Source organism: Colobus angolensis, unplaced genomic scaffold, assembly GCF_000951035.1.
Source record: "Colobus angolensis palliatus isolate OR3802 unplaced genomic scaffold, Cang.pa_1.0 Scaffold48, whole genome shotgun sequence".
Lineage (NCBI taxonomy): Eukaryota > Metazoa > Chordata > Mammalia > Primates > Cercopithecidae > Colobus > Colobus angolensis.
In genome coordinates, this window is record NW_012118265.1 from 5822317 (window position 1) to 5847311 (window position 24995).

At 34.0% G+C, this 24995-nt stretch overlaps 1 protein-coding gene across 1 annotated transcript in view; it reads left to right on the top strand.

The window, feature by feature from the left end:
- The first annotated feature begins 19135 nt into the window (after positions 1-19135).
- MBNL1 (muscleblind-like splicing regulator 1) overlaps positions 19136-24995 on the top strand; it is a 222235-nt gene continuing 216375 nt past the window's right edge. The window contains exons 1-2 of the mRNA XM_011958971.1: positions 19136-19348; positions 19626-19744. The gene's annotated coding sequence lies outside the window, so the exon portion shown is untranslated. The remainder of the gene's footprint in view (positions 19349-19625; positions 19745-24995) is intronic.

Sequence of the window (24995 nt, forward strand, 5' to 3'; positions counted from 1 at the left end):
TTCATACACTGAATCACTCATTCATCAAATGCCTGTGAGTGCTTTGTGTGTGTGTGTGTGTGTGTATGTGGAATTATAAATATTGCTGTGCTAAGTGATATGGGGAATGCAAATTATATTAGGTCAAAGTACAGCCATCACCAGTCTAATATCCACTGTGATGTGAAAATAAGACATTATTAGTACACAACAAGGTGGAATTTATTTATTGATTGATTTTTAAATTTGTATAGATTCAGGCAGTACATGTGCAGGTTTGTTACATGGATATATTTTGCAGTGGTGGATTTTGGGCTCAGTCTCCTGCCTTTTGGAGTTGGAAGTGTTTAAATGCTAAACTCTTCTGGAAACACCCTCACAGACACACCCTGAAATAATGTTTTACCAGCTATCTGAGCATCCCTTAGCCCACTCAAGTTGACACATAAAATTAACCATCGCAAATGTTTCAAAGGAGAAAAAACTAAGTTTTAGCTGAAGAAAGACAAAAGGACAAAATTGGTGCTTAGGTCTATGGATTGTGATGATCTCACTTTGCAAAAACATCTGGATATACTATGAGATCATACTGGAAGATGCTCAGATTAGTTCTCAAGAATCTATGAGAGTTTAAATAGGAAACAAATACTATTTCCATTTTAAGAATGTATTTCTTTTTCTTTTTAAAAACATATTCTGGATAAATTTTTTAATGTTAATGTCATAGTCAAAATTTTACCAGGGTATATCATATTCTATTTTGTCAATTGTGCTTTTATTTTTAACTAGATACTAAAATGTGAGTAAACAAAATCTCAACTAAAGTTGATTTTCTTCAGTTTTTTTCTATTTCAAAACAATTTTAGACAGAAAATTATAATAAATTTAGAAATATAATAATGTTAATAAAATTATCCAATATAAGGCCAGGTGCGGTGGCTCACGCCTGTAATTCCAGCACTTTGGGAGGCCGAAGCGGGTGGATTACTTGAGGTCAGGGGTTCGAGACCAGCCTGGCCAAGATGGTGAAACTCCATCTCTACTAAAAATACAAAAATTAGCTTGATGCCTGTAATCCCAGCTACTCAGGAGGCTGAGGCAGGAGAATCACTTGATCACAGGAGGCAGAGGTTGCAGTGAGCCGAGATTGTGCCACTGCACTCTAGCCTGGGTGATGGAGTGAGACTCTGTCTCAAAAAACAACAACAATATAAATAAACCAATAAAGGAATACGGGATGTCAAATTATTTATTCATAAAATAATTAATTAATATTTGCCATAAAGGCAGGAAATCATTTAAGAAATATATCTTGATATGTTTTACTAACTGATGGAGAATGTTCTTTATTATTATCTTTTCCAAACAATACTTTATGTCACCATGGAGAAAGAGCATAATTCACCAACAATTCAGTACGGTTTTTTTCAGGTTCTCTGTGTAATGGTTTTGGAATTTTCAATTAAAACAGTTGAGATTCTTGCATGGAAAGCATGCTTTAAAATATTTCTCCTTCTCAATCTTGCTACTTAATAGCAAATGTAACTTTATGAGATACAATTTTAATCAATGCTCACCAATCGGGAATTGTTAATTTTTCCAATTTGCTATATATGCTGAAGAACCAGGGTATTTAGTCCTTTGAATGAAAAAACTGCTTTCTTAAGAAGTTAGAGGTGCAGCACACCAACATGGCACATGTATACATATGTAACAAACCTGCACGTTGTGTACACGTACCCTAGAAGTTAAAGTATAATAAAAAAGAAAAATAAATAAAATAAAATAAAATTTTCAGCAACCATATTAAAAATCTAAAAAAAGAAAAAGAAAGAAGTTAAAGTAGATAATATTCTGCTTACCACTTGAATAATATGTATACAAATATGATAACATAAAATGATGAATATGACAACATAAATAATATGAAAATTGTAATAATATAATATCAAATATAAAATGTGTGGTAAATGATATATCATATGTAAAAATTGTCTATAGTTTTGAATGTGTTTATTATATTTGACTTTTATAAATTTTTATTTTTTTCAATAATATGCTACGAATTTGAAATGGATAAGCCTCCTTGTATATGTCAATCAGGTATGTAACTATTATTTCTAAAGTGGAAATAATTTGGGTTTCTAGTTATATTTAAGGAGTTTTTACAAAATTTTGAAAGAATCTCCAAGTGTTTTACTGAACTTTATCAAGGAACAGTAATCCAAAGTTAATTACGTGCAAGGCAAAGAACTATGTACTATTTACAGAATTGCTTGTTTGTTTGTTTGTTTGAGACAAGGTCTTACTCTGACACCGGGCTAGAGAGTAGTGGTACAATCATTCCAGCTCACTGCAACCTCAAACTCCTGGGCTCAAGTGATCCTTTGTTTCAGCCTCTTGAGTAGCTAGGACCACAGACAGGAGCCACCACACACAGCTAATTTTTTAATTTTGTATAGAGATGAGGTCTTACTATATTGCCCAGGCTGGTCTCAAATTCCTAGCTTCAAGCCATCTTCCTGCCTCAACCTTCCAAACTGCTGGGATTACATGCATGAGCCACCATGCCTGACCAAAATTGTTTTAAATTAACTGCCCATGTCATTAGCATCACATTTGTTATCCTTCTAGTGTATTCTATTAAATTCTTAACTAACTCAACTGTTGCTTTCTCCTTTGTTCCAGTTTACATGCAATCAAATAATCAACAACTTAGAGGTAATTTATTTTGAACTCCCTCATTTTACAAATGTAAAGGTAAAGTCAAGAAAGGTTTGGTGAATTTTTTTTTTTGCATTTAAAATTTTAAACCTATAGAACAGTTGAAGAATAGTATAATGAACAACCATATAATCTTCACCATTTGATAACATTTTGGCAAATTTCTTTTTTTTTTTTTTTTTTTTTGAGACGGAGTCTCGCTCTGCCGCCCAGGCTGGAGTGCAGTGGCCGAATCTCAGCTCACTGCAAGCTCCGCCTCCTGGGTTCATGCCATTCTCCTGCCTCAGCCTCCCGAGCAGCTGGGACTACAGGCGCCCGCCACCTCACCCGGCTAGTTTTTTGTATTTTTTAGTAGAGACGGGGTTTCACCGTGTTAGCCAGGATGGTCTCGATCTCCTGACCGCGTGATCCGCCCGTCTCGGCCTCCCAAAGTGCTGGGATTACAGGCTTGAGCCACCGCGCCCGGCCCATTTTGGCAAATTTCTTTGTTCTCTTTTCCTCACACATACATATGTGCATATGTATATATGTTGAATTTTTAATTACTTGCTGTTAAACATCATGATACTTCACATCTAATGTTTTAAAATATACCTGCTAAGTAGGACATTGTCCTACAAAAGCACATTACTATTATTACCTCCAAAATTACTTAGTGTAATTCAGTTATAACGTCTAATGTATCATTCATGTTCAGATTTTTGGCTCCAACAGATCTTTTATAATGTTTTTTTTTCTTTATACTGGGATTCAATCAAAGTTCATTCATTACATTTGGTTAAGAATCATTGGAATCTTTTAATTTAAAACAATTCCTATGCTTTTTAGTTTTTTATTTTAATGATGCTTAATTTTGTGAGAATCCAAGCCACTTGTCTTACACAATGCCTCTATTTGGATTTGTTTGTTTCTTTATGATCAGATTCAAGTTGACATTTTTGGCACAAATATTAGGCAGTTAGGTGACACTAGAGAGTTCTTATTGCGTCAATGAGGAATCACATAAAGTTATATTGTCTCACTATTGGTGATCCTAAATTATATCACTCAGTTAATGGAGTGATCTCAAGATCTCTTCATTATAAGGTCTATTTTCCTTTTGTAATTTAAAAAAGTTATCTGTGATATGATATTTTTAAACTGTGTGAATATTCTGTTCTCTAATAAACTTTCACCAAGTGGTTTGCAAATTTCTGATATTCTTGTCTAAGTTACATATTACTTTGGGGGTTGTATAATGATGATGTTTTAACTCTGTAATTCTATATTTATTGTTAACATTCCTCTCTATGAAAGACAGCTCCTCTTTTTCAGACATCTTTATTTCCTTGTCCTTTCCCATCATTGTCAAGGATCACTTCAGCACAACTGTCTCCTTTCCCAGAGAGCCCTGTCTCACTCCTCACTTTTAACATGGCAAATGCTCTAGTTTTCATCCATGCGTCAACATCTACCATCCTAGCCATTTCAGACATACCTTGAAAGCCACTCAGTCCCAATGGCTTTGAAGGGCTCTCGTGGCTTCATGACTCCCAGGTCCTCGTGGCTCTGAAGGACTGAAGAATGACTGGGCATGAGAGGTCCAGAAGAAAGGGTTTAGACTCAACCAGCTTAATGAAACCAAAGTTTGGATGGTAGGATTAGGGCTGAGGGACAGATTATTTATTTATACTTTTAGTGGACAATTTCAAAAATAAGAAAAGCAGTAAAATAGTAAAATCAACCCTCAAATACGCATCATTCAATTTCAAGAACTTTTAACATGTTGCCAATTTTATGGGATCTATTTTTCACTCTATTTTTTGTTGTCTAAGGAAAATCCTATGCATGATGTCATACTATTCTTATATATATCAGTATTTATTAAACTGATAGGGTTTGTGGTATGCAGAATTCCAAGATAGTCCCCCTAGATTCCTGGACCCTAGAGTACACACACGTTATCCCATTTATTCAGTCAAACACTAACCTAGGCACTGCTCTAAAGGATTTTGCAAAAGTAATTAAGAACCTCAGTCAATTGACCTTAACGTAGGAAGATAATCTGGGTCGGCCTGGCCTAATCATATGAGCTCTTTAAATCTCAGTCTAGAGTTCAGAGTCAGAGAAAGTCAGAGATTTAATACATAAGGGGGATTCAATATGCAAGACATTCTCCATTACTATTAATAGCTTGAAGATAGAGGGCGTCACGTGACAAAGAATGAGTCCTCTAGGAGCTGAGAGCCGCTCTGGTCAACAGCAAGTAAGAAAATGAGAACTTCAGTCCTAAAAGCATAGAGAACTGAGTTTTGTCCACACCCTATATGAAATTGGACCCTAATCCTCAGATAGAAGTAGCAACCCCTAATGTTGCCTTGTTTTCAGTAGTTTAAGATCCTGATAAGAGAACTCAGGCAAGATTCTTGATCCATAGAAAGTGGAGATAATAAATTTGAATTTTTTCAAGTTCCTAAATTTATGGTAATTTGAAAACTATAGAAAACTAACAGAATTGTAATAAAACTATATATTTGTAAATAAAATAAAATAAAACTGTGGCAAACTAATTTTTTAAGAAAAATCACCACCATACCATTATCACACCTAACAAAAATAGCAGTCCTTACTGGGGAAAAGACAGTCTTTTCAATAAATGGTACTGGGAAAACTGGATATCCATATGTGGAGAATGAAATTAGACCCCATATCTCTTGCCATATACAAAAATCAAATCAAAGTGGATTAAAAACTTAAATCTAGGACCTCAAACTGTGAAACTACAAGAAAACATTAGTTTGAGCAAAGATTTATTGAGCAATACTCCACAAGCCCAGGCAATCAAAGCAAAAATGGACAAATGAGATCACATCAAGTGAAAAAGCTTCTGCACAGCAAAGTATATAATCAACAAAGTGAAGAGACAACCCACAGTATGGGAGGAAATATTTGCAAACTACCCATCTGACAATGGATAAATAACCAGAATATATAAGGAGCTCAAACAACTCCAAAGGAAAAAATCTGATTACCTGATCAAAAAATAGTCAAAAGATGTTAATAAACGTTTCTCAAAAGAACACATAGATTGATAGGCATTTGGGTTGGTTCCAAGTCTATGTGGCACATACACACCATGGAATACTCTGCAACCATCAGAAAGGATGAGTTCATGTCCTTTGCAGGGACACAGATGAAGCTGGAAATCATTCTCAGCAAACTAACACAGGAACAGAAAACCAAACACCGCATGTTTTCACTCATAAGTGGGAGCTGAACAATGAGAACACGTGGACACAGGGAGGGGAACATCACACACTGGGGCCTGTCAGGGAGTTGGAGGCTAGGGGAGGGATAGCATTAGGAGAAATACCTAATGTAGATGATGGGTTGATGGGTGCAGGAATCCACCACGGCGTGTGTATACCTATGTAACAAACCTGCATGTTCTGCACATGTATCCCAGAACTTAAAGGAAAAAACAAAAGCTGAGATACAATCTTGGAAAAAAGAAAGAAGACATACAAATGGCAAATAGACATATGAAAAGGTGTTCAACTTCACTGATCATCAGAGAAATGCAAATCAAAACCACAATGAAATATTATCTCAGCTCAGTTAAAATGCGTTACATACAAAAGACAGGCAATAACAAATGCTCGAGAGGATGCAAAGAAAAGGGAACCCTCACACACTGTTGGTGGAAATGTAAATTAGCACAACCACTATAGAGAACAGTGTGGAAGTTGAGCTAACAATTGAGCTACAATATGATCCAGCAATCCCACTGCTGGATATATACCCCAAAGAAAGAAAATCAGTATATCAAAGAGATATCTGCGCTCCCATGTTTGTTGCGGTACTGTGTACAATAGCTAAAATTTGGAAGCACCTAAGTGTCCATCAACAGATGAATGGATAAAGCAAATGTGGTACATATACACAACAGAGTACTATTCATTCATAAAAAAGAATGACATCATTCAATTAATGGAGTGATCTCAAGATCTCTTCATTATAAAGGTCTATTTTCTCTTTCTAATTTAAAAAAGTTATCTCTACTATGATATTTTAAAACTGTGAGAATATTCTGTTCTCTAATAAACTTTCACCAATTGGTTTGCAAATCTCTAATATTCTTGTCTAAATTACATATTACTTTGGGGGTTGTATAATGATGATGTTTTAACACTGTAATTCTGTATTTATTGTTAACATTCCTCTCTAGGAAAGATAGCTCCTCTTTTTCAGGCATCTTTATTTCTTTGTCCTTTCCCAGCATTATGTTCCTTCTCATCATAACATTATGTTAACATTATGTTAAGTAAATAAGCCAGGCATAGAAAAACAAACATCACATGTTCTCACTTATTTGTGGGATCTAAAAACCAAAACAATTGAACTTACGGAAATAGACAATAGGATTGTTCCAGGGTCAGGGAATGGTAGTAAGGGGTTGGAGGGGAAGTAGGGATGGTTAATGGGTACAAAAAAAAAAAAAATAGAAAGAATGAATAAAACCTGCTATCTGATACCACAATAGGGTTACTGTAGTCAATAATAACTTAAATCTAAAAATCAAAACAATTTAACTAATGTATATAGATAATAGGATTGTTCCTGGGAGAGGGCAGGAAAGTAAGGGGTGAGAGGGGAAGTAGGGATGGTTAATGGGTACAAAAAAAAAAAAAAAATAGAAAGAATGAATAAAACCTGCTATCTGATACCACAATAGGGTTACTGTAGTCAATAATAACTTAATTGTACATTTTAAAATAACTTAAAGAGTGTATTTGGGTTGTTTGTAACTCAAAGGATAGATGCTTGAGAAGCATTCTCATTCTCCATGATGTGCTTATTTCACATTGCATGTTTGTTTCAAAGCATCTCATATAACCCATAAATATATATACCTATTATATACCCACAAATTTTTAAAAATAATTTAACAAAAAAAGTGAGAAAACAATCATTGCTTACTATGTTTGATCTTTGGGGGCTTTTAAAAGACATGTTAATCATGACTGCTGTGTTATTTGTTAAGTAGGCTTTCATGAATCTGTCAGGAAAGTTAACAACATCATATAACCTTATAATTATGAGAGAGCAAATTCAAACAACTAACATGCAAATAAACTTTTGGATCACATCCCAAAAAAACTTGGAGTCTGTATTTCTCAAATTAATTAGTTGAAGAGTTGTAATCAAATGACTGTGGAGACCAAATTGCTTAGAACATGTTAAATCATGTCATAGCTAACGTCTCCTCTTTGATGAATCTCTGCCATTGTAAATAATTCCAATGAGTCACTTATTCTAAAAGTTGAGTGTGTATCATTTGCATTGCATATTACTTATTCTCACAAAGGTGTTTTCCCTTTCCAATCCCTTTTATAATATTCCCAGTGCAACCACCTCTCTTCTTGTCCTTCAAGGTTTGGTTTTGTAAGTAAACTATATAAGGAATAAAATACTGAATGATGATATACCCAAGAGTTAATAATTTTCCATTCTGAGATGTTAGTCATATTACTTTCTGAACTTAACTCCATTTAGAATTTTGTTTCCTAATTAAAAACAAACTGGTCATTTTCTAAATATTCTGCAGCTTCTGACATAAATTCCTTAGTGAGTTTTGATTTCTTGATGATTCTCAATACAATGTTCACTGGATATTTGTCTGAGATTTTGATTACATAGCTCCCTGAAATCTTCATTTTCCCAACTAACTTCCTTAAGTACTATAGCTCCTTCCCTAATGACCTCCTCCAGATCTTATCTCTTTTTAGAAACTTTCCCAGGTTTTGTGGAAAGAAATTACTGATGCATTTCACTCACTTTTAGTATAGGAACCACTAATACATACCTCCTGAAGACACATAATTACTGATTTCCAAGCTTGTTTCTTAGGCAAGTTGTGGCCTATTCTGGTTTGGAGCAAATATTTTGCATGTTTTTGTTAATAATTACAGAAACTATAGCAATAGAAATTGCTTTGAACATAGAGCAATCAGCATAGCCACAAAAGGTTGGCTTGTTGCTAAAAGATTTAAATCAGTAGTTTACATTTGCAGGTCACAGTTTTTACAAAAGGTCTTCAAATCATACATAGAAATCATTCAGTAGCCTGACTATGTATGTTTTCAAAGGATATGTGCAACTGTTGTTCAAACATTTGCAAGTGATGCTGTGAATAATAATTTTATATGTTACTAAAATATAGTAGCTTTGTCACTAGCGTATTTCTTGTCTGTAAGTAATAGAAATAGAAAGGCGGTTATATAGGATTTTGTTGTACTTTTATATAATCCTATTTTTGAAAAATAATCTCTCTCTAATCTGTATCTATAGATTGATAGATAATATATAGATATAGTCATGCATCTTTTAATGGTGGGGATACCATCTGAGAAATGCATTGTTAGATGTTTTGTCTTGTGTGAACATCAGAGAGTGTACTTACACAAACCTAGACTGTATAGCCTACTACACACTTAGACTATACGATATAACCTATTGCTTCTAGACTACAAACTTGTACAGCATGCTACTGTATGAATACTGTATACAGCATGAATACTGTAGGCAATTGTAATGCGAGCTAAACATTTGTGTATCTAAATACATGTGAACATGGAAAAGGTACAGTGAAAATACAGTATTTTAATCTTATGGGAACACCATTGTATATGCAGCCATTATTTTTATGTGATGCATTTATATACATGTACATGTGAATCTGGAAGGATGTACATCAAAATTGAATAGTAATAATCTCCAGCTGATTGTAATAAAGAATGATCTTTATTTTCTTTCTTACAGTTTTTTTTATTTTCCAAACATTTATGATGATTGTATATTGCTTCTGCAACTCCCATCCACCAAAAAACTATATCTATAGTGTACGTATATACATACATATTTTTGTGTATGTATAGCTCCAGAAAAAGTATTTCCAGAAAGCAAAAGTTTTTCATGTCCTGACCTTCAAGAAACCTTTAAAACTACTGATTTAGTTAAGAACACAAAACAAGGACTTAGTTTCCCTAGTGTGTGCCAAATATTTGAGCTCTGATATTTTTGTGAGTTTTTAGTCACTGTGAAACATGTGACCCATTTGAAGCTCTCTAAAAGCTGTATAACTGCTGGTAGTTGGCTTTTGGGAAGAACAGATACATTAAGGCCCAATTTCATAATGTTTTATTATAAAACAGTACATTGAAAAGCTGTTCAGTATGATTATTGAGGGCTCAGTCTGTAGTGACCAAATGGGTATCTCTATACTTGCCATCAACTGTCAGAACTAGTCTTCAATGTCAAAAAGAGTTATTTCTATTGATACAGACCACTACCTCCAAAAACCAGAGATTAAATTCTTCCTAAGAAATACCACTTCTCTTATTGATGATTAACAGTTCCACAAACTGTGGATTCCACATTTCCAAATATGTATCTCACTATAACTACAAAGAAAAAGCAAATAAATGAAGCTAATGTATCATTTTATGAGACCTCCCAACACTAATTGCCCCATTGTTCCCTGGCAGCCTTGCTGTAAAAGTGGTTGCAGCTATCTCAAAGGCTGTGATTTGCTGAGGCCACCACTGATGGCTGTTGCATTACCTTCTCCATGGCTAGACATGGTCAGTACCCAGCAACTTCCCTCTTGGGACTTTTTTTCTGACCTGACCCCCATTTAGAAACATGTTCTTCTCTCATACTGGTTTCATGCTATTGATAGAAAACATATCCTTTTTTTGTTTCACTATGGAAATAATAAACATAGCCCTCATCCAGTTGGCAAAAAAAAAAAAAAAAAAAAAAAGTTTACCTAACTATGTAAAATACCTCTGCTCAGGAATTTGAAATGTTCTTGCAGAAAAGGGTGTTTCTCACACAAAAAAAGTTTTCTGTTTATGTAATCCATTTGCTGGGACATAAAGACTCTTGGAACTTACAGCATCATTTGATTAAAATTTTAATGAATATTCCAGGTAAGAAGGATTGTATCTTTAAATAATTTCACATTTGTAAAAAATAGAAAGAAAATGGAGTGTTGATCAGAAATTTTTAATTTAAAAGTTATTAAAAGATGTTAAATAGATTAAAAATGGAAGACTATGTTTAAAGAATTTATTTTATTTTGTATTGTTTATCCAAGAAGATTAGAAAGACTATTATTTGTATTTCATAATTCACTAGTTCCATTAAGCAATTTTTTTTTTCAGTACCTAATATGCCAAAGAACTGGGATGGGACAAGAACAATATGAAGCACACTTTCCTCCTTTGGAGCAGATAGTGTATTTTCTTGACTCTAAGAGTCTTTGTTTTCCTGTTTGAACACGTCTCAAACCAGGATTGGTCTTTTAGTTCATGAATACATTTGAAAAAGTATTATTAATCATTCATCCATCTTACATTTGACTCCAGTCTTCTATTATCCCTGATGATCTAGAAGCAGAAATCAGAAAGCCAATGCCACTTAATGCTGTGGGGATGTACCAAGTCCTATCAGGGACAAAAGAATGGGTGGGCTAGGTCTTGAGAGAATCCTGCTCCGCATGAGTTATTTCTATGGCTGCTGTACTCTAAATGACTAAGCATTTCTGAACCCCAAAGAACCTGGCATGTGTCCTTATGACCCCACATGATTGGATTATAGGAAAGGCATTAATTTGGGGATATCAGGAAAGATTTAAAGACACTGGAGCTGTCAGATTATTTTTCTAAAAGCATTGTTTTGCTTCCATTATTTCTTTGTTCAAAAAATATCAAATATCCAGTCTGGGCAACACAGTGAGACTCCTATCTCAATCAATCAATCAATCAATCAATCAATAAGCCAGGCGTGATGTTGCACACTTGTAGTCCCAGCTACTTGGGAGGCAGAGGCAAGAGGATAGGTAGAGCCTGAGAGGTTGAGGCTACAGTGAGCTGTGATCATGCCACTGCACTCCAGCCTGAGCAACAGAGTGAGACCCTGTCTTAAATAGAACTTCCTCATTCTAAGGCCCTAAAATTTGACCACAGGCTTAATTTAAACTAGACTAGTATCTACTCACCTTGTACTCTGGGCTCTACAATCTAGAACTGTGTTGCTGAGCACTTAAAATGTGGCTAGTATAATTGAGAACTGAATTTTTAATCATATTTAATTTTAATCAATTAAATTTAAATTTAAAAATGGAAACTTTGATTTTCTATATTGCTGCATATTTAAATGGTAACATTTTGTATATATTGGGTTAAATAAAATATTTTATTAAAATTTATTTCACCTCTTTCTCTTTAAGGTAGAGACTAGAATTTTTTTAATGATATATATGGTTTGCATTGTTTTTCTTAGACAATGCTAGTCTAAGGACAGTAGAAAAGCCTGCTTTTCTTGACATTCTACACTTCAAATAAAACATACCCTTTCCTCCAGATTTTCTTTGTTATGAAAGACTTTTGGTTGCAAGTGACAGATGTTTAATTCAAACTGGTTATAGAAAAAAGAAAGAATTTATTGACTTAGTTAATGAAAACAAGAGGAACAGGGATTTAGGCATAGTTGGAGTCACAGACTTTAATGATGTCATCAGAGCTCTCTTCTTCTTCTCACTTTCCCTCAGGTCTGCTTTCCTCTCTGTTGGCTTCATTCTTTTGCTGGTTTTCTCCTCACAGTAGTCCCCAGTTTTAGGCTTATGTAATTCTCACAGCTAGCCAATCCCAGCAAAAGCAGAGCTTAAAATTTCCGTAAGTAAGTCTTATTGGCTGGCTTGAATCACACGTTCCTCTTTGAACCAATCACTGTGTCAAAGGAAAACAATTAAACTTATTTCCCAGACATTGGTCATATGCTTACACCAATGTTGATGTAGGAGGAAATTGATGCCACTCACCTCACATGCAGTGATCCCAAAGAAGGGCCTGTTCCTCAGAGAAAAATTGACAACTTGTCACCAGAAGAAAGAGAATCATTAATGGGTAGGAAAAAGCACAGACACCCAAAAAACCTGGTTGCTCACACTAGAAGTTTTTTCTTCTTCTTCTTCAGAAGACATATAAGATGACTGGCCAAAGTGATGAAACCCCATCTCTACCAAAAATACAAAAATTAACCAGGCGTGGTGGTGGGCGCCTGTAACCCAGCTACTCAGGAGGCTGAGGCAGGAGAATCGCTTGAACCCAGGAGGCGTAGGTTGCAATCAGCCGATGTCACACCATTGCACTCTAGCCTGGGCGACAAGAGTGAAATTCAGTCTCAAAAAAAAAGACACTGTTCCTTACAATGCCCTTCATTTTCTGATGCCCCTTTCTCTCTGGCTTCATCTGTTGTACTTCTTCACCATCCCATTCCCAACCCTTTTAGTTTATGCCTCCCAAATAGGATAGTACATGTAACTCCAGGAATATGATTCTGTTTCTCTGACTTTCATGCCTTTTCCAATTTGTCCCCTCCCCCTCCCCTTTCAAACACCCATGAAGTCCTACACATCCTCAAGTGTCAATGTAATCATTACATTTTCTCAGCCAATTCTTGATTTGGCTAGCCTAGGACATGTTCTATAATTCTCCTTTCTGCTTCATCTGAAACTGTACACCTTCTAACAGATCAGTTTCAAATTAAAGTGTATAATTTAATTATATGACAGGACTAACGTAGATTTTTTTTAACCCTGCTTTTTTCCCCCTTAGAACCTTGCTTTCTTGCTCAGGCTGGACTTGAACTCCTGGGCCAAGTGACCCCCTGCTTCAGCTTCCTGAGTAGCTAGGACTACAGGTGCACACCACTGTGCCCAACTAGGACTAATGCAAAACTTGATCAACGTCTACTTGAAGTGGTATATTTTAAATGATCGATTTCATGTAGTTTAATGAAGGGAGTATTTAGAGGTGTTGCCATGATTAGGAGTAAATGAGGTATGGCAGAGATGAGCAATGGTGGGAATTGCTAATTGGGTTACCACCCCTAGACCTGAAAGGCAAGGAAGAACCTTGATATTGGAACCTAGTAATAGCTAATCGCTGAGACTGAGAAAGACAGAGAGTAACTGTGGCTGTGGGTGGAGGGATACAGACACTTCCAAAATCACGCCCTGGCAGCATAAAGGAGATACAAATAAGGACTCCAAATTCTCCCTTCTCTGTATCATGCTGATCCATCCATTAGCCAAAGTTAACTGGAATTCATTTGTATTCCCAGTCCCTATCGTAACTCCCTACATACAGCAGATACAAAATATTGAATGAATGAATAATGAATGAACTCCGTAAATCTCCTATATTCCTAGTTTTTTAAAGTTCATTTTTCTTAATAAACATAATCGATGTAATATAAATGTACAACTAGATGTGATTTGTTAACCTTTGCTATGTTTTCAAATCAATATATTCACAAATTAGAAGAATATTTTTTACCATCTATTCATTCACAAATTAGATTGAAAATGCTCATCACCATCGTTCTCAGGAAACATGGTCTTCTTGGCCCTGTACCTATGATACTCAATTAATCCTCACAGTACCCCAGTGGAGTTAGTATTATCATCCCCTTTTATATATAAGGAAACTAAGGGTCAGAGATACTTGAAAAAATTCGGACTATGCTTTCCTTTTCAATTACTTAACTGCACAAAAACAAACAAACAAAAAAAGAATGTTAAAATATTTAAGCCATTCTCTTAATAAGTAAAAAACAAAATCAGTGAACCAGAAATATTTCTGTCACCACCGAGCTATGAAAAGAGCAGCTGAAATATTGCTACTTCAGTAGTTTTAAAGTGGCCATGAAAATATGCCTTGGGAAAGAAATAGTGGTTAAAACCATGAATATATTTATTTTGTTTTACTTGAAATCTGTTTCCAGGGACATATGCCCAGATGCTTGTTTTCTTCTATGTGATAGATGCATAATAGCAAAATTTAAAAAAAAAAGAAGAAAAAGAAGAAGAAAGCTGATTAAGGATTAAAATGGTAAATGTGAATGAAAATAATGGGAAATATGAAAACTTTAATATTTTTCTCATCTGCATGATTTTTGAAATTTCTTTGGAAGGGTTTTTTGAAAGTTCTAAATGCAAAATGTGATTATTACTATATTGTTACCTTTATCAAAATATCCTTTCACAAGAAAATAGTACCCAAATTGTATTTTAAAAGAAGGTATTTTTGTGTATTAGATATATTAATCGTAAACTATTTTTAATGCAATATATGATGTAACATGTTCATACATGTTATAAACTCCTGATACATGTTTAAATATTTTTTATAACAAATCTAAATTTAAATATATTTTAAATATATTTTTTATTTCAATTATGTACTGCTTGGCACATAGAAGAAACTAACAACTGAGTTTATTCTAAATGCTATTAATAACCCAATAGCAATAAGTACTACTAAGGTTTAGATTGTTATCTCAAAAATCCCTGTCTACCAAAAGCAACCAGGGTTCTTTCAAGAAATGGCTGATTTCAGTTCTGGGGCAAGAAATACACAAAATGAACCTGGCTATCTTGTGCCAGAAATCAAAGACATTATCAAAGAATATTAGGGTCATCTCAAGAGGTTAGCATAGCCAGCATGAAAAGCCCTGAAATGGAGGATGGGGAGAATGGACCATCACCAAAAAAGAAAAATTATTGCAATGCATTGAAACAGGATTGTCTTATAGTCCTACATGTTAATAAAAAGCTGACAATTATGCAATAAAGAAATGTTTGGTCCTGGTAGTAGGTGATCAGGTAAACAAATAATAAAATAAAATAAAATAAAAAGAAATGTTTGGAATGAATTAATAGGTAGTTCACAAAACTGGACTCATAAAGGATGATACAACATTAAAATGTGCTCAATCTCCACAGTAATCAGGGAAAAGCAAAATAAAAATATTAAGACTCCATTTTCTTGCCCATCTGATTGGCAAATCTTTAAAAGTTTAATTAAAGCAAATACTGGCAATCACATAAAAAAACAGGAAATGTTGGAGGTGCAAACCTTTTTTGACTGGGCAATTTGGCAGTGACAATTAACATTTTAAATGTATATGCCTTCTGACCTAACAATTCTACTTTCCTGTATCTACCTCAAAGACTTGTACATACTTTTAAAAGGGACACTTATGGTGCTCAACTAACTGATCACATTGTTTTTAGCCGTGAAGAGTAACACAAATTCAATCAGTGAGGGAATTAGATATATATGAATCAGTTCAGAAGTATGTCTTGAGATATCTTCAAGCTATATTAAGTTTTTTAAAAGTCACAGTGAAGAACATACAGTGTGATATTATTTACATTAAAACCCCACAAAATTATTTAACTCCATATGTGTCTTACAGTAATTATAAAGGAAATAGTTAAACAAAGATGCACATCAAACTGATAGTATTGTTTACTTCTAGGGAGAAGAATCATGTTAGAGGGAACTAGAATGGACTTTTGCTTTAATTGTATTTTTAATACTATAAACCCAAGAAAGTGTTTAAGTAGTCTTTGTTTTATACTTCCAGTAACCATCTTAGATGGTCACTTAAGTCTCCATTTACAGGTGAGGAAATAGGGCTCAAAAATATTGCCTGACCAGCTGAAGTTTAAACAATAGTAGAGTTGAAAAATTAATTCAGACTTATCTTAGGACCTCTATGCAGACTCTTCTCTGTACATTGCAAGTAAAAATGACTTTATATTTTGCATTGGTGAAAACTTTTCTAGGGAGATAACTGGGTTGGAAACAGAGATTTGGGAGCAATCAGTATTTGCCAATTAAAACCATGCAAGGATAGTGAGATTGTAGGGTAAGGAGAACAAGCCCAGGACAGAATCGTGAGAAGTGGCAACATTTACTAGAAGAGCAGAGTTAAAGACTCATAAAGAAATCAGAGAAGTTGCTACATAATCAGAAGGTGAGAGTGAAGTCAAGAACTGAAAGAGAACATTTCCTGGAGGAGGAAGTGGTCAACGTTGGCATGTGCTGAAAACAGGTCAAGTAAGAGGACTTTTGGACTTCGGATTTGGTAACAAGATCACGGGTGATTTTGGCAAGAGTCTTGGTAAATAGGAGGAAGCGGAAACCCATGCAGAAGGAAGAGACATGAGAAAGATAGGTGGACTTAGTATGATGGTTCCTCAAAAAGTAAATATAAAGTTACTGTATGATTCAATTCCACTTCTGGGTGTATATAACAAAAATTGAAAGCAAAGATTCAAACAGATATTTGCATGCCCATGTTCATAGCAGCATTATTCTCAATAGCCAAAGATAGAAACAACTCAAGTGTCCATTGTCTGATAAATAGGAAACAAATGTGGTATATACATACAATGGAATATTATTCAGTTTTAAGGAGGAAGGAAATTCTGACACGTGCTGCAACTTTGATGAACCTAAGTGAAATAAGCCAGGCATAAATGAACAAATGTCATATGGTTGAATTCATATAAAGTACCTAGAGTAATCAAATTCATACAGATAGAAAGTAGAATGGTGGTTGCCAGGTTGAGGGCAGGAAGGAACGTTCAGTTATTGTTTAGTAGGTACAGAATTTTGGTCTAGAAGAATGAGAAAGCTCTGGAGATAGATGGTGGTCATGGTTGCGTAACAATGTGAATGGACTTAATGCCTCTGAACTGTACATTTAAAAATGGTTGAAATGGTAAATTTTGTCAAATATATTCTACCATACACACATGCAAAAAAGATACAAGGGCTCAAGTCAATGTGGGCAACTTTCTCAAAAAGTTCTCATGAAGGAAAAGTAATAGGACAAGTCAGTCAGAGGAGGAATTTTTAATGTGGAAGATACTTGAGCATATTTATCAGCCTGAAAGGGATCATTAGAGAAGAAGAAAAGTAGAGATATACATCTGTTATTCAGGCAAAAGGTACACAGATATTGAGGATATACATTAAAATTACAGCAGACATTGAGGACTATGCTTCCAGAAGTGTGACTGGGTCTTTGGGGACTGATAAGCCTAGTGTTTTATATAATGATACCCAAATACCATAATATTTAAAATTTGTCTAGACACATAGACTCTAAGCAATTTTAATCACATCGACCACTTTTCTGTAGGAATTTCCTTATAAGTAGTTCACAAAAGAATTCAAATAAATTTTTATATCAATGACATACTGGCGTTTTGTTTGTTTATTTGTTTGTGTTTTTTGTTGGGGTTTTTTGTGTTTTTCTGGAGGAGGCAGCTTTCTTCACTTGGTTTATTTGTTTAACTTCCGGTAAACTCATATTAAGTATGAGTTTAGGTGAAATGGAAAATATTTTAGTTTCTAATCATCTTCTAATTACTCTTTGTTTGTTTGTTTTTGAGACGGAGTCTCACCCTGTCGCCCAGGCTGGAGTGCAGTGGCAGGATCCAGTGCAAACTCTGCCTCTAAGGTTCCAGGGATTCTCCTGCCTCAGGCTCCTGAGTAGCTGGGATTACAGGGGCCCGTTAATGTGCCCGCCTAAGTTTTGTATTTTGTTTAGTAGAGACGGGGTTTCACCATGTTGGCCAGGCTGATCTCGAACTCCTGACCTCAAGTGATCCACCCACCTCGGCCTCCCAAAGTGCTGGGATTACAGGCGTGAGCCACTGTGCCCAGTCTAATTATTCTTAATGCCTCTTTGGACATAAGGTTAAGTAAAAAGCAAAGAGTGTGGTGCAGTGACAGCATGATAGCTTCTAAAGTCCAGAAAGTGGTTCTTGCAACATGTGGAGGTTTGCATAATTACTATGTTGCGCTTGCAATCCATCTCCTTCTTCCCCAATGAGCGAGGGAGGTTGGGAGCAACTGCCACACATAAATAATGAAGCTACATGTTGGCTTCTATTATCTGGCAACCTGAACCAATGATAAATACATTTGTATATATCCTTTTATTTGAAGTTGGCAGTAGTATTTGCTTTGATCAACTTTTTTATGTCTTTTTTCAACCATTGTCCCTACTGTCCTTTAAATATTCTCATTTACTACTCCAACCTGTAAGAAACTTAGCCAGCTAAATGTTCAGTTTTGCAGGATCTACACCTCTGCACCTGTTTTTTACTCTTGTGGCTGAAGTAGTGAAAGATCATGTGTAAGTTCATGTGTAACAGTTTCAGTTTTGCAGTGCTTTATCTCTATGTAACAGGCAACTATTCATGAGAAAGGAAGTTTGAGACTTGTAGGTAAAAAACCACTACCCAAATTCCAGGAAAATGTCCGTTTACTGGAGGTTTTTTTGTTTTGTTTTGTTTCTTCCTTTAATAAGATGCCTGTAGTCAGATTAGCATTTGGGTCATACTTAAATTAGTTAGACTTATAAAAGCAAGGTTATTTCCATATATCAGCTGGACAGTTTTCTTCTGCATAGGGCAGTATTTTCTGTCATCATTGAGCCACACAGGACATGTTTCCTTGTGTAAACGAGCACTACCTAATCAAATATAGACTTCTTCTCTTTCCTTTTTTTTTTTTGAAATGGAGTCTTGCTGTGTCTCCCAGCCTGGAGTGCAATGGCCGTGATCTCAGCTCACTGCAACCTCCGCCTCCTGGGTTCAAGCGATTCTCCTGCCTCAGTCTCCTGAGTAGGTGGGATTCAGGCGCCCACCACCATGCCAGGCTAACTTTTGTATTTTTAGTAGAGACAGAGTTTCACCATGTTGGCCAGGCTGGTCTTGAACTCCTGACCTCAGGTAATCCGCCCGCTTCAGCCTCCCAAAGTGCTGGGATTACAGGCATGAGCCACTGCGCTAGGCCAACTATAGGTTTCAATAGCTTAACTTTACAAAACTTTGACACATACAAACATGTGTATACTTTAATTATATATGTGTACGGGCACCAATTATAGCCTGTTGCTGTGATTTCAAGTGTGAGCTTCATGAATAATTTTCCATGCCCCATAAAATGGATAAAGCATAATGACTGTTATTTCATAACTTCCTCTTTTGGTGGACTATCGTTTTGCAGAGGAAGAAAAAAAAATGTAACTAGAGAAGAGAGTTGAGCAGAGAACCGAGATCTTTGACGTGGTAGTAGTTTGTCTCAACCCGTGAAACAGCTTAACAAGCAACTATAACAGCATTGAGGTAAGAACAGTTATTTGCTATTTTTCATTTTATTATTTGGATTGCTATTTATATAGCAACAATTTAAATGCTGACCAGATTACAGTGTAGATTAGATAAACCTGATACCTCTTTCAAGTAAGTAACCGACATTTTAAATAAAAGGTTTAATAAATTGACAAAGCTTCAACTTCAACTTGTCAAGCTTTTAAAAACCTGGACAAATTAAAGTTTTCATTGATCTCCAAATTATTTTACCTGCAAAATAAAACGTTATCATTCTTGTGTATGTGTAATTTTGCACACAATTTAGTGCTGAGGAAGCATTTGGATTATTAACAAATTTGATAACTTTTCTTCTTCCCCAGCTCTAGATTATTTCTAATATTCTCTCACAGATACGCTTTTGTTCATTTTGCATATTATTAGTTGAGCACTTTCCAGAAAAAAAGCATTCTTACATTTGTTTTTACCCACTGTGAAAATATATTATTATATTATTTAAAATATGACATTTCAGTATTATTTTTATATCGCTTCATAATATTTGTTTAGAAAAATTAATTTGTAGTGTAGACAGCATGATTTAAAAATTTAAATGAAATATGCAAATCTAATTTTTAAAATTTATTGTTTTCTAAATAAGTTTAATTTGTATTTATAATGCTTAAAATATAGTAAGAATGAAAACAAAGATATTTGGATTGATAATTGGAAACCAAACTAAACTGAAACTGATATTATTAGTGAAATTCTAAAATAATCTAGATCCTAGAAACTTTTATTCTCATTTGCACTAATCTAGAATAATACATACACATATTAAGTGTATTTAATACAATTGTATTCATAATATAGCAATTTTTAAATCTTCCTTTTAAAAGCTGTTGGTTTCTTTATACTTTGGTAAAAACATTAAAGAGCGTTTAATACAGCTTTGAAAAGAAAAATCAGTTTAAGTGAACTACTCTGGCTATATATACATATGGAAGTTTGAAGAGTTTGCCTCTGAGCATTTTCATAACTGAATCATTTTGAGGTTTCATACATCACACATTTATCATGTGAGATTTGGTAAGTGTAAATATTCCAAGACGTATTTGAAGCTGTCTTAATTTGGTTTGAAAAAAATTAGGTCAATCTCATGCCTTCCAAAAAAGAAAGTCCACATTATCCCATCAATTAATAGGTTTAATTTTCAATAAATTTTGGTAAATGGTGCTGTTATACTGGGTCTAGTATGTTACCTAGTACCTAGTTGGTTTTTTGTTTGCTTGTTTGTTTTACCTATTTTCATGCACTATATCAATAGTTGCTGTCTTCTTATTGTAGGGGAAAGGAAAGCAGACTGTTAGTGTTACGAACTCAGATGTGAACTGTTGAATCAAATTTAACACATTAACTTGATGAAAATTTTAAAATTAAGTTGATGGTTATGAGAAATCCGTTACAATTGTATGTCTTCATCTTTATCACACACTAATTAAACACAACCGCTTGTCAGGTCTGGTGGATCAAGCCTGTAGTCCCAGCTACTTTGGAGGCTGAGGCAAGAGAATGGCTTAAGTCAGAAGCTCAAGGCTGCAGTGAGCTCTAATTGCACCACTACACTCCAGCCTAAGTGACAGAGCCAGATTCTGTCTCTAAAAATATAAAAATACAGAAAATTTAAAAATAAACACAACTACTTCCATCAGAAGTTCAAATGTCCACAATTTTAACTATGAGATATTTTGATATCATGAGCTATTAAGTGCTATATGTAGTATGGTTATAACTAAATAATGGCTAACAGTCACAAGGAGGCATAGCCCAAGGTAATTACAATATAAGTTGATCGTAAGTGTAATTCAGAACAGTAAATGAAGGCTAAAGCACCAGAGAAGATACTGTCTTTCTGGCAAGACAGATTTGTTGTTGCTGTTGTTGTCAATAATTAATAAAGTCTGAATGAACATCCTAGTTCTAGATTACGGAAAATAAGTTTGTAAGTTGTTCTCTCTTTGAGAAAATTATCTTTACATAAGAAAAAAAGCGTGCTCATCTAAGTTTCCATGATAATATTAATAGTAAGTTAATATTAACAAATATTAAATATTTAATATTATTGTTTATTCATCATAAATAAATATACATAAATTATTATTGCAAAATATAATTTTTACTTCTGAGCTGTAGATATATATTTTACTATGTTTTAGTAGATTATGTTTATGTGACATAATTATCTAATAAGTTTTCATTGAATCTACTAAAAGTTGAGGCCGGATGACTGCTGTATATAGTATTGTGAAATTTGGTCTCTGTCTTAATAAGACATAGTTTGATTGTGTGAAGTGGATGATCTTCTTGGGGATCTATTAAACTATGGGTTCCAGGGTTGATGCTGCTAATCTCACAGTTAAATGGATGTTCTCCTCCTCCTTCACAAGATGACCTTCCCAAAGTTGCTCATCTACAGAAATAGAAAAGAATGATCTGCTTATAGAGGGCTCTATCCCACTCCAACCAATAAACATACATTATTTTTCAAATAATAATTACATTTAGGAATAACAGTGCTATTTGTTTTTGACATAAATTACTAAACTTCCAAAAGAACATTGAAACATTTAGGTTTTGTTTAGTTGTTTTGTTTCCTCTTCTTTTGGCCATTTTCCCATTTGCAAGAATAAAGAAAAAGCTTATTGCCTGGAAGAAAGATTATAGTTTGGTGCACAGACATGGCCTGTTTTGAATTGAAAAACAAAAATCTTCGTATCCTAGATAATGTGGGCCTTTCAGCAATTTAAAAGCAAATTTGTGCCCTCCTGTGTTTGTTGACTTTCTATTTATTTTTAATAAATGTAAATTCCAAATGATTGCTACATTTGCATATTCACATATATTATAATTAAAATGTGCTAAATAAATAAGAAATTATTATGATTGCAAAAATATGGGCTATGTCAGTACATGAGCTCTGTGTGATAAAATATGTACCATTTTCACAAAGAAAATAATTTGTACAGATATAAAAATAAGGGTAAGCCATTTTATATTTCTGAATATTTCCATTTAAAAAATAAATGAAATGGAATCTAATTTACACATCTGCATTGTACAAAATAAAACCACTGTTCATTAATTTTTAATCTTTAAAATGTAACTTGTTATTTGAGAATTAGTATAGTTCTGTTATTTGTCTGATATCATTGATGCTTTTTATTATTTTTTATTAACTAAAGTTAGGCACTTAAATTTAATGTTTTTAAAATTCCTTCCAGTTTTATTTTTCATCTTTATATACATTTTCTAAATATAGGTTTTAACTTTTTATTTAATTTTTTAACTTTTAATATTATGGAGGAAAATACCAGATTTGCATATTTAAATCCAATTAAATAAAAATGTCATAGAATCATTCATTAATATTGGAATCTTGGAAAGCAGATGAAGAATGAAATTAGCCTATTGGTGTTGCTCCATAAACTAGTATAAAATTTCATACCTCATTATTATTCTACTTTGCAGATGTTTCATCGTAAGCCTTTAGTTTTTCTTAAATAGGTAGTGGCTATCACATTCTCAAACTTTTTTTCACCTTGGAAAAAAATAAATTGCAATATGATTTTGAGAAAAATCACCACAGTTGTGATTTTGAAAAAAATTAAATTTTTTTAAAGTATACCTTAATTCAATTTATTTTCTCTTTGCACAAGAGAAAAATTTTAAGTAGGTTGCTTTTATTCTCGTTCTATGTAGGTGAATAGAGCTGAATTAGAGGAGCAGCAAAATCATTTTCTATGAAATTAGGCGGCCTTCTGAATAAAACACAATCATATATCTGATGGCAGTGAGTTTTCTTAAATGCTCACCAGAAACTCTTGTTACACTTCACCTACTTTAAAACATCTTATTTAGAAATAATGGGAAGCTGAAAAATGTTGTAAAAATAAAAAAGTGTAATGAACCCCTTATATCCTTACCTAGATTTGCTTAAATATTTTATTCCATTTGCTTTATAACATGCTCTCGTTTTCTTCTTTATATTTTTCTATGGTCATAACTTTTTTCTGAACAACTTTAGAGGAAATCACACATAACAAGGTCTTTCAGTCTGTATTTTCCAAGAATAGAGATAATCTCTTATATAATGGTTACATTCACTTATCTACTTCATAAATTTACATAGCTACACTACTTTTATTTAATATTTGCCCATGTTCCAATTTTGCTGTTTTCAAGTAATACATTTTTAAATACTTCTCCTCCAGTAAATCACCCAGTCTGGAGTCAATTATCACACTTAGTTGTCTTCTGTCTTTTTAAAATGTATTGTTGCTAAATGTTAAGTAAAAATTGTTTATTTTTATAGTGTAAAGCATGTTTTAAGATATTTATACATGGTGGCTAAATGTATAATGGATCAATTGAACTAATATATGCATTACTCAAATATTTTTTGTAGAGAAAACATTTAAAATCTAATCTCTTAGCAATATTTAAGAATAGAATACATTGCTATTAATTATAGTCACTATGTTGTACAATAGATCTCTTGAATGTCTTGTCTCTTTAGTCTCCTTTTGTCTGGAACATTTCCATATCATTTCTTTGTCTTTCATGAAAATGAAGATTTTAATGAATATGGTGTATTCACCAATTCTTTTTTTCATTTTAATAAAGTGCTCCTCATTGTTTATTTTTCTGACATTTCCCTATGATTAGATTATGGCTATGCACTTTCTGCTGGAATTCCTCACAGGTGATGGTTCCTCTCCTGCTATCATATGTAGAGGCACATGAGCCTCTTATGTCCCACATTGTTAATGCTCATTTTTGTTGCCTAGTCAAGGTGTTGTCTGATTTCTCTATTGCATAATGATGGCTCCTCATCAAAAATTTCCCCTCAGATTTAACATTCATTGATGTTCTTGTCAAATGTAATCTTTACTATAATGGTTGCAGTATGATGGCTTTACAACTTCAGCATTCCCTCCACATTTGCATTAGTCTTTCCCAATCTACTGTAAGCAAAAGAACTCCCATCTTCAACATATATTTCATTATTAATTTATGTATCTATATGTTACTGCTATGGATTCATGAATTTCCTTTTTCTATGACTCAATTATTTTGGTGCTTAAATTGTTCACATTTGACCAATAGAGCCCATCCATTCTATAACAAACCTTCCTCCCTTCCTTCCTTTTTCATTCCTTCCTTCCTTCCTTCCTTCCTTCCTTCCTTCCTTCCTTCCTTCCTTCCTTCCTTCCTTCCTTCCTTCCTT